The sequence below is a fragment of the Perognathus longimembris genome, chromosome 15, assembly GCF_023159225.1.
Source record: "Perognathus longimembris pacificus isolate PPM17 chromosome 15, ASM2315922v1, whole genome shotgun sequence".
Lineage (NCBI taxonomy): Eukaryota > Metazoa > Chordata > Mammalia > Rodentia > Heteromyidae > Perognathus > Perognathus longimembris.
Window position 1 is genome coordinate 52,236,818 of NC_063175.1, and position 14,126 is coordinate 52,250,943.

The following is a 14,126-nucleotide window of genomic DNA, read 5'->3' on the forward strand; positions in this document are numbered from 1 at the left end:
GGACAAAGGCCTCACATGTAAAATATATGTAGAACTCAAAAGATTAAATTCCTCTAAATCAAATCTTCAAAGAACAAACTTCCCCTCAATAAATGGGCTAAAGACCTAAAGGGACTTCTCTGAAGAGGAAATGAGAATGGCCAAGAGGCACATGAAGAAGTGCTCTACATCACTGGCCATAAAATAAATGAAAATAAAAACAACACTGAGATTCTACCTCACCCAATAAGAATGTCCATTGTCATGAAAACTAACAATGACAAATGTTGGAGGGGATGTGTCTAAAAGGGAACCCTACTTCATTGTTGGTGGGAATGTAAACTGGTTAAGCCTCTCTGGAAAGCTGTATGGAGATTCCTCAGAAGGCTCAACATAGAGCTCCCCTATGACCCAGCAGCCCCACTTTTGGGCATCTTTCCAAAGGATCACATTAAAGCCACCAGCACAACTATGCTCATCATAGCACAATTTGTCATTGCTAAAATGTGGAACCAACCCAGATGCCCCTCAGTAGATGAGTGGATCAGGAAAATGTGGTACATATACACAATGGAATTCTATGTCTCTATCAGAAAGAATGACATTGCCCCATTTGTAAGGAAAATGGAAAGGCTTGGAAAAATTACACTAAGTGAAGTGATCCAGACCTAAAGAAACATGGACTCTATGGTCTCCCTTACAGGAAATAATTAGCACAGGTTTAGGCTAGTCATAGCAGAAGATCATAATAGCCCAACAGCTATGCCATATGAACACATAATATAGTGCTAAGTGAAATGAACTCCATGTATGGAAACAAGTGGTATATCATTGTTGTAATTATTTTCATCATGCCGTATGAAACAGTACCCTTTTTTTTTGTCTCGTATTCCTTTCCATGGTTTTACCTGCTATCACTCTATCTGAGTACCTGGGAACTGTATATGCATGTATTAGAACTAGGGAAGGGAAAGGGAAAACCAAAATCAAGAGACAAAGGATAAAAAGACAAATAATTCCAAAAGCAATACTTACAAAATAATTTGGTGTAAACTAACTGTACAACTCATGGAAGGGAGAGGGAAAGGGAGAGGCAAAAGGTGAGGGGAAAATGAAGGAGGAGGTGACAAGTTGGATAAGAATTGTACTCACTGCCTTACATATGAAACTGTAACCCCTTTGTACTTCACTTTGACAATAAAAAAGCTAGATTTTAGAAGAAATTTATTCAAAGTGGATTCATCTTATAGAAATTAATAATGCATGCATATGAAGATTTATATCTTGTACATGTCACTGGATAGATTATCACTTACATTTTGTTTGAAAACATATAATTTTTCATGGAAATGCCATTTTATTGAAATAAATGATGCTGAATATTTTATGCTTATGGTTTATACACACACACACACACACACACACACACATTTTTTTTGCGGGTCCTGGGATTTGAACTCAGGGCCTGGGCTCTGTTCCTAAACCTCTTTGATCTCAAGGCTAGCACCACTAGCCATAGCACCACTTCTGTTTTTTTCTGAGTAGTTTATTAGAGGTAAGAGTCTTACAGACTTTCCTGGCTGGCTGGCTGCAAACTGTGCTCCTCAGATCTCAGCCTCCTGTGTAGCTAGGATTGCAGGCATGAGCCACCAGAGCCCAGTTTTTAGTCCATTTTAAAATTATCTTCCTATTATCAAAATGCGTTTAGCAAATTTAGTAGATAGAAAATGTTTGCTAAATAAAATACAAATAATAACCAATGGATACCATAATAACATATATCATATAAATATGTATGTTCATTTTTAAGTTGTTCCTATAGTTTCCATCACAATTCAAAGGTACAAGTTGGTTAAACTACACCTTATTTTAGTAAGTCATTTTCTAACTTGTGAAATATAGCTACACTTAATAATCAATGAAAAGGAAATATCTTACAGAGGTACTTATAAAATTATACTTATTTTCTGGATCAGCAAATGGCAGACGATATCACAATCCTTTAAGCTAATAGCCTTCTTTATCCTGTTGATTTTGTAACTGGAGTGTTATTGGATGACATTATTGTTTCATATCTCTTGAGTTGTAATTATTATCTAAATTTTTAAATCCATCGTGAAAATGAACTAGAATATTTAATTACAGTATGTTTATAATCTAACTTATTCTTCTATACTGTTTAGGTATACAAAATGGTAAAGTTGGATTATAACTCTGAAACATTTAAAATAATGATTGCAGAATAAAGAAGACGATGAGTACTTTATCACACCACCACTACAGACCATTTGTTGAGTCTACAAACACTGAATAATAACAGCAATTCTTTAGGTCCCATGGTCAGTTCAAATACTGAAGTCAGTACTTGCTGTGAGTGTGTTTGTGGGTGAATAATGTATGTTGTGTAAATGAGTGCGGAATGGAGAAAGAAAAGAGAGAGAAAAAGACATACCATATGTGTTGATTTTTTTTTAAGTGAACACTTCAAAGGAACCGAAAAATGTTTAATTTCATTTTTTTTTAATTTGGAGATGGTTTAGTCTGATCCAAAAAGTTATACACACTGGTATTTTATAAAAAGTTTAAGCTTGAATCCATAGCAATAATGTGATTGATGATATCTATTCAGCAAAAAATGGTAAATTCTTATGTCATTGCACGATCCTTTAAAATGTGGTTACACAAGATGGTAGTATTGTTTTAATTTAAATTTTAGTGTAAAGGTGATGTACAGAGACATTACAGCTACAAAAGTCAGGTATGAGTACATTTCTTTTTGAACAGTGTCACCCCCTCCTTCATTTTCTCCCATTTTTCCCCTTTCAACTTCCCTCCCCTCCATGTTATACAGTTCATTTCTAACCTAATGTCTACTGAGTATCCCTGTTGAATTGCTCCAGCCTTCTGTTTCCATTTCCTCTCCTCAAGTCACATAAATTTATATACAAAATGAAGAATACTGAAATTAAAAAAATGACCAAAAACAAACAAACAAACAAAAAACAGTGACAAAAATAGAATAAACTGGAAGGGACGGGGGAATAACCTCAAACAGTACAATACAAACTTCTTGTTTCCATTTCTTGGTGATCATTTTCATAAGCATAATTAAAAGAGAAATAATTATACTTGGGCATGACTAAGATGGCAGTATTTTAGCAGAATGAGTATGTTACATTTTACCAAGGAAGCAAAAGACAAGTACAGTTTTGTTTTGTTTTTTGGTGAATGCTTTCTATTATGAAATATGTATCTTTGAAATAACACTATGCAGATTCTCTACTTATTTCTGAATCCAGTTTTGTAAGGTGTGATTTCAAGTGCCCTTTCCATTTTTCTTGGCCACTAACTGTCTTGTAATATGCTTGGTCATAATTTTGAATAACCATTATAATTAATTATTTTCCTACAAACTCCATTTTTGTTGTATGCCACAAATTTTGGCAAGTCAGATTTCCCTTTCATTATTTATTTTGAGACATTTTCTGAACTTATTATTTCTCACTGAACCAACTCATCATTCAGAAATAGGTTGCATATCATGTTCTTTTAACCAGATGTTTTATTTGGCATAGTTTACAGATTTCTAACTTGAAAATATTGTGGACTTAGAATAAATTCTGTAACATATCAAAGCTAATGAATTATTCAGTAAAGTCTTACGATCCTGCTAATAAAGTATTTGATAAAATTTCCATATGTAGAGTTTTCTTCAATTATTTAGTATGGTATATAGTATAGTTTCTATCCAATTATTTAATAATGTTTTAATTTACTTTAAATAGTTTCCTGTTCAACATGTTCATAAATCTTTTCTAATTCATCTTTAAGAATACATGCACTATGCATTTAATTTTTTATTTAATCTCATTTGAGATTAAATAAAGATAACTCATATGAATATATAGCTTATTAATTTACATATAATTATGTATTATATCTTCATTATATATAAAAGCTTTGCAAATGTTCTTTCAATTTATTATCTGTTAACTTTTTACTTGAACATTGTGCTTTTCATTTACCAAGGAATTAATGCAGTGTTAATATTCTGTATTTTCTTATTGATTAATTAGTGGTTGCAACTTTTATTCTTTAATTAAAAGATTTTAATGGTTTCTCTGTGTCTAGGAATATGTACTTTTCATTTATTAAAGCTTTCTTGGATTCTGGTTCTTGTTAATATATAGCTTAAAAAACACTGGATTTCTAAGTCTGTTTCAATCAACCAAAAATATTTTGTAAATTACATCAAACAGTAATTTTTCAACATATTGGACATCTGGTCAAAATGGTCAGTGATCGTAATTTAGGATTAGGGAGCAAACAGTATGAAGCATTTTCTGTAATTATATTATTCTCCAGGCTTAACAGAGCCTTCAGCCTGCAGAACAGAGAGAAGAGGCCTCTGAAACTCAGCAAGATTTGCTGTTAAACAATTGAAGAGGCCAAAGAGCAAGATACTGTTATTAAACATTGAAAAATAACATAAAAATGATCCTGGAACTTTTGTTTTAGAACACATGCTTGAAAGGACATGGATCTAAGGAAACAGTGCAGGGGCTGTGGAGTCATTAGCCTAGATGGGGTAGAAAGCAAAGAATAGACCACAAGGAAGAAGAAGCACCATGTGGATTTCCATTATCATAGCGAGGTTATTCATAGGCTCAATGTTCATGAAGTTTTCAGGAATTCTGCACTGTCTTCTCAACTTGTGGAAAATCTGGAATTGTTTGAAAAAATTAAAACCTTGTATCAAGAAAAATCACCTGAGTAAAGGATTGTGATAAGTGGCCCTTCACAACTATTTAAAATCCACAGGAAAGGGACAGTATATTTTAAATGTTTATATTAACATTAGCTACAATCACAAAAAATACCTGTGATATTGTAGAAATTAAAGTATTCTGAAAAATATAAAAGGTTAAAGGAAGAGTCAAGTTTATGAGTGTTTGGAGAGAGCATGCAAAAGAGTCAGTTTTTCAGTTTCAAAAAAGTGCTCTGTCTACATTTATAGAGATGACTGGAGAGAAGCTAGAACACATGGAGATTCATTGATGCTGCTGCATTAGATCAAGTAAGAAAATTGTTCCAAAACAGTGAAGTACAAGTTAATATATACATTAATATATACATATATGCATTGTATGTATATATGTTATATGTGTATATATATGTATATATATATATACAAATAATATGCTTCAGAATTGTTGGTTAAAGAAATCAAATATTGTTTTTTTTAATAATTACTTATTTATTGTCAAAGTGATATACAGAGAGGTTACAGTTTCATACTTAGGGCAGTGGGTAGATTTCTTGTACAATTTGTTACCTCCTCCCTCATTTCCCCCTTCCCCCTCCCCCTTTCCCTCTCCTCCCATGAGTTGTTCAGTTGGTTTACACCAAATGGTTTTGTAAGTAATGCTTTTGGAATGATTTGTCTTTTTATCCTTTGTCTCTCGATTTTGGTATTCCCTTTCACTTCCCTAGTTCTAATACCAGTATGTACAGTATCCAATGTACTTGGATAAGATACAGTGATAGTGCGGGTCCAACCACAGGAAGAGGATACAAGAGAATCATCAACAATAGAAGCTACAGTTTCGCATGGCATGTTGAAAGTGATTACAACAGTGATATAACACTCGTTTCCCTAACATGGAGTTCATTTCACTTATGCGTTCCTAAGGGCATAGCTATTTGGGCTCTTGTGATATTAAAGAAAAGGAGATATGATTTTAACAAAATCAAGGGTTCTGCCTAATATCAGTCATTGGTATCAGTGCCTGCTATGGAAAAAAGGAAACACTGGAAAATTAGAACAATTTTCGTGCTAATTCTTTAGATCTTGATATACATTATTTTAATATATTGGACCACTGGCTTTGCTTATGAGAGTAGCTATTCCATTGTCTCCTCTGTAGATCCCACTGTGACATAAAGCATGTAGGTTCTGTGAAAAGTTCCCTCCTCCTATCTAGGCACCTGACACACGGGAGGAGTTCAAGTGGTTCATCAATAACAAATGTATAGTTTCATGTAAAATGTGGACTTCTAAAATGCATTGGCTATTGAAGTTTGGCTTATCCTAATGTGCACTTCATAACTTGCACGACCTAAACACTAGAAAAATTTAATATTTCAGAATGTTTAGATTTTTGACACACATTCTTATGAAAGCAATATAGAGTTACTGCTAAATTATTAGGGATTTCTTATACTTGGAGGGCTGAATTTAGCTCCAAGCTTATGCCACGAATACTTCGTTTTACTGCTGTTGCTATCACCTTGTTTATAACAAGTTAAAATTACGTCTATCTTGTTATGGAATGGGGGCACATATGTAATTGTTTATTATATAACAAGACTACATAGTACAATTTCTAAACAGATATAATTTTATATTAATACAATTCCTATATATATGTGCACATATATAACTATGCTATGTATATATTTATGGCAAAGGGAAATATTAACTAATAATTATTTTAAACCCTCAGTCCTTATTTTCAGTTTGAACTTATTTTACAAAATGTTTTAATGTTTGTGGGCAATGTTTTATTTCAATATATTTATGCTTCCTAAAAATCTAACAAATAGAGTGAAGTTCTACTTTTTTTTAACACACTCACCTTCATTTGAACGTTTTTCCTTATGTAACTTCTCCTGGATTTTCTCATGAACAAAATGATTGAAAAGTAACATTAATAAAATGGCTTTTGAAGTTTTAAAGTTTGGAAATAGGAGTGAAAATGTATTCTTAATAAAACTTCTAAAAATAAAATTTGCAAGACAGTACTCTAGGCTGTCATAATTCGGTGTTTAAGGTGAAACTGAGCAATGCGTTCTCTCTTTACACTGGGTATGGATGGCAGAAGGTAAAATGCTAGAATTGCTATTTTACTGGATAAAATAAAAAGTAGCTATTACAGATAACTAAAACCCAGACATGTAAAACGCTCATAATAGATGATAAAGACCAGATGGTTTTCTATTAGGAAAGATTTGAAATATTAGAAATAATACTTAAATTCGTATTCAGAGTCTTCGTAGGGGTAAAATCCATAGAGTTGTAAAGCCTTTTCGGCAGAGAGAGTGCCGAGGCCACAACCACATGCCATTGGTTGGGAGCCTGTGGATTATATGCCCGAGTGGAGAGATCTTGAGTCGTCCAGAGGCGGTTGGAGACCACTCCGACCCGGGCTCCGTGTGTCAAAGCAAAGGATACAGCCATGATGTGGGAGAAAACTACAATCCGTTGACAATTGAGAGTATGAGTTCATATAATTTTAGGAAGTTTGATTTGGTCTTACTCTATAAAATGAATTGGGCTTGGAAATGAAATTATATATGCTAAGAAAAAAAAAGTGAGGTTTCATCCAGATATATTCTCTTTGGGAATAACAAGAACAAAGAGGCTAAAATTAAGTGAAATATTATGGCCTTTGCTTAAACAGGAGTACGATGCAATTATGTCTTCTCAAATAGGAAATCCAAAAAAAAAACAAAAAAACAAAACAGTGGTTTTAGATTAATAAAAAACAGACGTACTCCATTTTAAGAACAAAACATGGCAATGCCCTTAGGGAAAGAACTTTTGCCAAGGGCTTCATCTGCAGCTAAAACTTTACTCACTGCGCCAGAACAATCATTTCCTAGCAAAGATTTGCTTCCTTTTGTTTTTTAAATTTATAAAAATAGAATTATGTGTCATCTAAAACTTTGTGTTCAATGAACATGTGTTTAATGAAGCTATAGATGTTTAATAAGAAGAAATATTATTCTCTTTGACTAAATTGTATCAAGGAACCAGAATTAGCTAAATAATCTTCATTTTTTAGACATGAAAGTTTCAATTGTTTTAGGAAATGGGAAATTTTTCTCTAACCATTTTTATTGCTTTGTTTTTCTAAACACATATGCCCCATTAATATATGGTTAACATATTTTCATCACACATATGATATATAGTATATATATGTGTGTGTATATGTAAGTTATATGTATATACTGCATATGTAATATGTATGGCAAATATATATATTACGTATTATATAGTATATATGCACAATTCCTGAGTTGTAAACTATGAAATTAAACTACAGAAGACCCAGACTCAGGTATTAATGAACGAATGCAAAAATATTCAAGGAACTGACCTGTGAGGTATTTAATATCCAGTAACTTGGATTCATAAGTGGAAAATAAATGTGGCAGAAATTTGTGAGAAAAAAGTGAATAGTGAAGTACTTAAATCACTGAAGGGGTGACATCATTTAAGTTAAGGAGAGAAACAGAAGAAATGAATTTCCTTTCCTAGACACCAGCTATCACTGTGGGTGTCACCTGCGGTCAGATTGTCAAGTAAGCCAAGGAAAGGTAATCAGTTATGCATAAAGAATGGGATGGGGAGAATGCAAGCAAGTCTTCCCAAGAATTGCAGGTATACTAGAAGGTCAGGTCAAGATACTAGGAGATGGAAGCTATTACAATGCCTTACTCTGGAAGAAAAAGAAATAACGAAAAAGAGACTTCCTAATAAAGAAGAGAGATGAGTTCATTGGAGAAGAAAATCCTGTGGCCACCCCCCCCCAAAAAAAAGAAGTGTAATTTTATTGATTGGGTTAGTTAATTGTCACAAGCTGGGTGAGCTGGCAATGAGAGTTATTATCGCGTTACTGAGAGCTCTTCAGTGTCTTTCTAGAGTTCTATTTCTTTTGTGATTCTTTACTATTTACTATTCTGCTTTCCTCCACCTTCATATTTTGTGCAATTTTGCTAGCTCCACATTTTTGTGCTTATAATTGTTGTAGGTGTATATTTGAATTACAGTTGAGTTGCAATTACAAAAATAACCATTTCTTCAAATCCTAACATCAGTCACTCAGGACTCTAATTTAGTTTGGAGGCATCCTTCTCTCTGGTATATAATTAAATATTTTAGTGCCAAATCTTTGCAGAAGTATCTCTAATCCTAGGCTATCTAAGACAAATTTTCTAAAACCCTATATGAAAATTCTTGGATGCTATGAAGTATACTGGTATGTGTTGTCTGTTTCTGATTCTTTCAAACAGATATTGATTAATAGTCTCAAATTAAAGTGTTGCTTTCCAATTTCCCAAAGCAAGCAAGCAAGCAAGCAAGAAAGAAAGAAAGAAAGAAAGAAAGAAAGAAAGAAAGAAAGAAAGAAAGAAAGAAAAAACAAACAACTGAACAACTGAACCTGAACAACTGAAACGAATCCCATAGACTCTTGGCACAGTTTCCATTTGAAGAAAGGAAATATTAAAATAGAAAAGATATTTAGTTCAAAGGTAGAGAACTACTTTAGTCCTTCTCCCAGAGCACATATAAATTCTTTGTATAATTTATAATTATCGATGGAATCTTGAAAAACACCCATAGTACTAAGCCAGAATATAATAGATGGGCGTAATCCTTCCAACTCAGTTTAATGGATGTCTTATGTTTGTACTAATTTGATTGGACTTATTTAAATCATGAGAATGTTTGGTTCACACTGCCAACACAATTACAATGTCTGAGCTAGAACCCAGTCAGCCTGCAAGAACTAAGGAATCAGATAAAAATACAAGTATTTGAAAGGTCAGAGATGTCTGGGAAGTTATAGGAGAACAGGAAAAGCTACAGGGAAAATATCTTGAATTTATAATGACCTTTAAAACAATACAATGAAAACAATAAAGTGCTTGTATTTTGCTTTTCCATATGGATATCATTTTGAAAAGTTTCATAAAAACAATATACCAACAAGAAAGCTCATTGGGCCTAGACATACAGAACTGGTATTAAAAACTTAACAGTTTATCCAGGCAAAGCATTGTGAAAAGAATCCTGCCACAGGCCGCCTGGTTGATAGGGGCAGGGAAACACTGAGTATAGCCAGGCTGGAATGATAAGCTTTACATCCCAGCTCAACAACTCCCTGCATAAGTTACACTAGACTATTTACTTACATTTCAGGGACAGAGTTTCCTCACTTCTAAAATTCTAAAAGAATTTGAGGATTTAAGGATAGTACCTAGAATAAGTGCTATTTTCAAAGATCCCATAACAATCTTGTGTTTTTGTACATGCACATATATAACTATGGTTATATTTGTCTTCCTTGACCTTTCTAAATAGTGCTTACAACAGTTGGTAAAAAAAATATTCGTATAACTTATTATTATCAGAATACAAAGGTCTTTGGCCCCTCGTTACCTTGACAATGTTATTATTAAACTCAGGTGAACCAGATAAAAAGCTATGCAACACAATTAAAAATAAAGTTTTGAATGCATTTGATATGTTTAAATTAATTCCTAGCTCCTTTAAGCAGAAACCAAACACAGCACATTTTCCTGGCATACAGGCTATCGATGAAAATTAAACAGGCGAGGAAAACGTTTGTATTACTAATTTGAAATTTTCTTCCAGTATTTAAAGGTCATTTTCAATACTGTAAGGAATTGTATCTTGCCCATGTCATCACTGGTTTGCAGAATTTAGCATTCTTTCACTTTCACAGAGCTTCTGTTTACTGGATCTTTTGAAGGATCTTAAACAAGTATCATGTCGCCTTAAAACTTGAGTCTATATTGTGCATTCTCACTTTTAACCAATGGGAAGATAATGTCAACTTGAGGAAAGTTGTAGTGCCTTACAGCTAAAAGCCATAAATAGATTTTCTCTGGGATACCTGCTGTATAGGCTGTAGTGTGCAACACAACTCTGAGCTTACTGACACTTCCAAGGCACGGGGAATTGTTTTGACTGAGGCTAGACAAGAATGACACACATGGAATCAAGGTGCCAGAATCTTTTGCTTTGCTTTGTCCTATGTTGTCTCCATTAATTTGTTTTGGATGTGCTGAAAACAGGAATGTCTGTATGCCTATAGTGACCTTTTAAACATTTTCTTCAATATAAAATGCTTTGTTGAAGTTAATGCTTTGTAAACAGCTAGATTTTATAATATGCTGGGAGTCTAATAAAATAAAAATGATACATTGACATTGCCTTTAACATCTATGGTGTGGTAGAATAAACAGCAAAATTTGAGTTCTTTCAGTAATACTGCGATATGAGATTCACAAATTCCATTGGAATTGGCCTTGTGGATTTTTGTATGGATGTCAGTTATACCTCTGTAAGTAATGGGCTATTAATAATTTCCATCAAGTCTTTTAAAACATGACTTCACAGAGGTAAAACATAATGCATCTCTGTCAAATGCCAAGCAAAAGTTCTGTAAACATACCACTATTCATCATCCTGATACTTTTGTTAACCAAGTGCTGATTTCATTTTTAAACCTCTATGACTGAACTGGTTATCTATCTAAACTTTGCTATTCCATATCTCCATGCGTTCTAAGGAAGAAGCTTAGAGTGCTAGCCATTCTCAGTAAAACTCACTATGTTCTCTGCTTCATTTCTTTTCTACACTTTCTGAGTTTGGGCAGTGGCCTTGCTATGGCTCCGTGATTTTCTGACTTTCACATCAGACATACCTGCTTCTAGAAAAATGGAGTCAAATGAAGTACATAGTACATATCTTGCTATGAAGGGTAAGATTGTAGTAAGAATCATTATTGAGTGGATAAGTGACTAAGACTCTTGTTTAGACTGAAGAAAATTAAATTACGTAATTCTCTTGAAGTTGGTCTTCTAGTGAACTTTTGTTCTCATTGCTTTTCAAGTAAAAAGGAAAGAACCAAGATAATTCAGTAGGAAAAAATTAATTACCTGAGCCTTATTTCCCTTTGCTGGAAAAACCTTGTGTTTGTTTTCATTCCATCAGAATGTCCTTGTGGCTGGGATTTTATTAATCCACTTTACCAATCTTTTTAAGTGACAGCTTAGGAAAAGCTGTTCAGAACCACTAGGATTGTGGGGTCGCAGCTCTTGGAAACTTCCCTTAGGCAGATGGTAGCTCACTGCCTGGGGGACCGTTAGCAGATCTTATGCTGACTTTTTATTTTAAACATCTGACATGGTACTTAGAGTCGTTTTATGAAAATGTCCTTCTTTCCATTCTTTCAGTGTTCTTACAGATCAATGTGAAATACACGGCTTGCATTTTAAATGATTCTTCAAGTATGGATTACACTTCGTTTTCTTTTTTTTTTTTAAAACAGTGTCTCGTTCCGGTACATATAGACCTTCCGAATCAATTATGTCTATAAAGAGAGGAGAATCGTATTTGGTAGGCGGATGAGAGAAGCTCTTCTATCTCTGTATCATTTTCTAATGCAAGACCCCCAGTACAGTATGTGGGTATGTGTGTCATGATGATTGGCTCTCCGTTCATTAACTCCGTGCTGGGCTATTCCCACCCACTCTTAAAGACTCTGACCACCTCCCCCCAAAGTATTTGATTTCAGATTACTAGTCATGCAGATTTAGAGTAAGAATCCATTTCTGAAACAAAATGCACTTAAATCAATTTAGCTATACACCACCAGTAAGTGTTAGAAATATTGGCAAATAAATGTAACTTATCAAATGCCTTTTTTGGAGAAAAATAGTTTGCAAACTACTTTATTAAATTTCTTTTGCTTCTCATCATTTTTATAACAAAAAGTGATTCAGCAAATGAATTCAGCTAAATTATACTCCATTAATAGGAACTGTTATGGACTAGGTAGAATGGGTGACAGATCTAGAAGTCCTTTGAAAACTATTTCAGAGACAATCTTTAAACTATTTAAAAGAAGTGATAGGAAAACGTGAGAATCTATTCTTTCCCAGTTTACTTTGCCCCAAGTGGTTTTTACCATTTTTCTCAACTGAAGTTTAGACAAAATTTTGGTTGAGATTTTAGTCCCTTTCTTCTTTTCCTTTGGGGTATTTCCTTTAGGAAACTTACCAAAAATCTTTTCTCTGTCCTTTTGAGAAATAAGTGCTCTTGACAGTTTCTTCCAACTCAGAATTCTTTCTTGTGGATCTTTTTAAACATGATCATAGTGAAAGGTAGAACCACTATCGTTCCATCTCTGTCAGAAAGTAGGTATGTCACTTGGGCAAATGACAATCAGTCAACACAGATAGGTCACTGGCAGCTCTTGCTTTTTCCAGAGCTTACTCTAAAACTTGTCCACTAGCTCAACACAACACTTAAAAGTACTCCATATTTCATTTCCATGAACATCAGTTGAGTTCAACCTCTTCCCTGTTGCATCAGTCTTAATGTTTTCTTGCAATAGACCTAAATAAACATCTTCAAGGCTTACTTGACCTGTTCAAAGCAATTTCTTCTGACACTTTAGAATTTTATTAGAGCAATTCATCTTTGTTTGCTTTACTATATTCCTCTCTGTCATCCTTGTTATTTCCAGTGTAAAAGTAGTAGGAAAGAGAACTTACAAGACTCTACAAAATAATGATACATTTCTAAGTCACTTTTAAACAGGTAAGTATAAGACTTCTTGGGTCAATTGAAACAACCTGTTGTGTAGAAGGGACATACACACATATTTGCACACAAGAGATCCTTTTTTGTTTTTCCTGCCAGTCCTGGAGCTTGAACTCAAGGCCTGATACACTCTGTGTGCCCTAGTGTTTTATCATGGGAGCCACATCTGCACTTCCAGCTATTTTGGTAGTTCATTGCTCATAAGAGTCTCGCAAACTTTTCTGACTGGATTGGCTTCACACTGCAGTCCTCAGATCTCAGCCTCCTAAGTAGCTTAGGATGACAGGTGTGAGACACTGGCTTCTGGCTTCTCAGAAGAGAATGTTACAGAAGGCAATTTAGAGATATTTTTATCTCAGTTGAGTTCCCAAGTATGAGAAGATAGATAATGATAATTTCAGGAAAGACTAGTTGGGAAGGTCTCCCATCCAAACCACAAACTCTTGGTTGCAATCCCATCACTGCTGGAATCAGTAAGTCATCATTAACAGTGATGGAAACCTCCTTGTAGTGGACTTCTGACACCAATGCATTGATTGCTGGCATATACATTTAACACAGAGAAGGGAATGTTACTGAATTTAATATTATGCATCAAATACAACAGTACCGATAGCTTAAGTGTGCTCCTGGTAGGAAAGGTACAAGACTAGCCACAAAGTGTCCCTTTACTGAAGAAATCCTTGGCCCTAGGGTCACAAACATGTGTCACCCAAAGTAG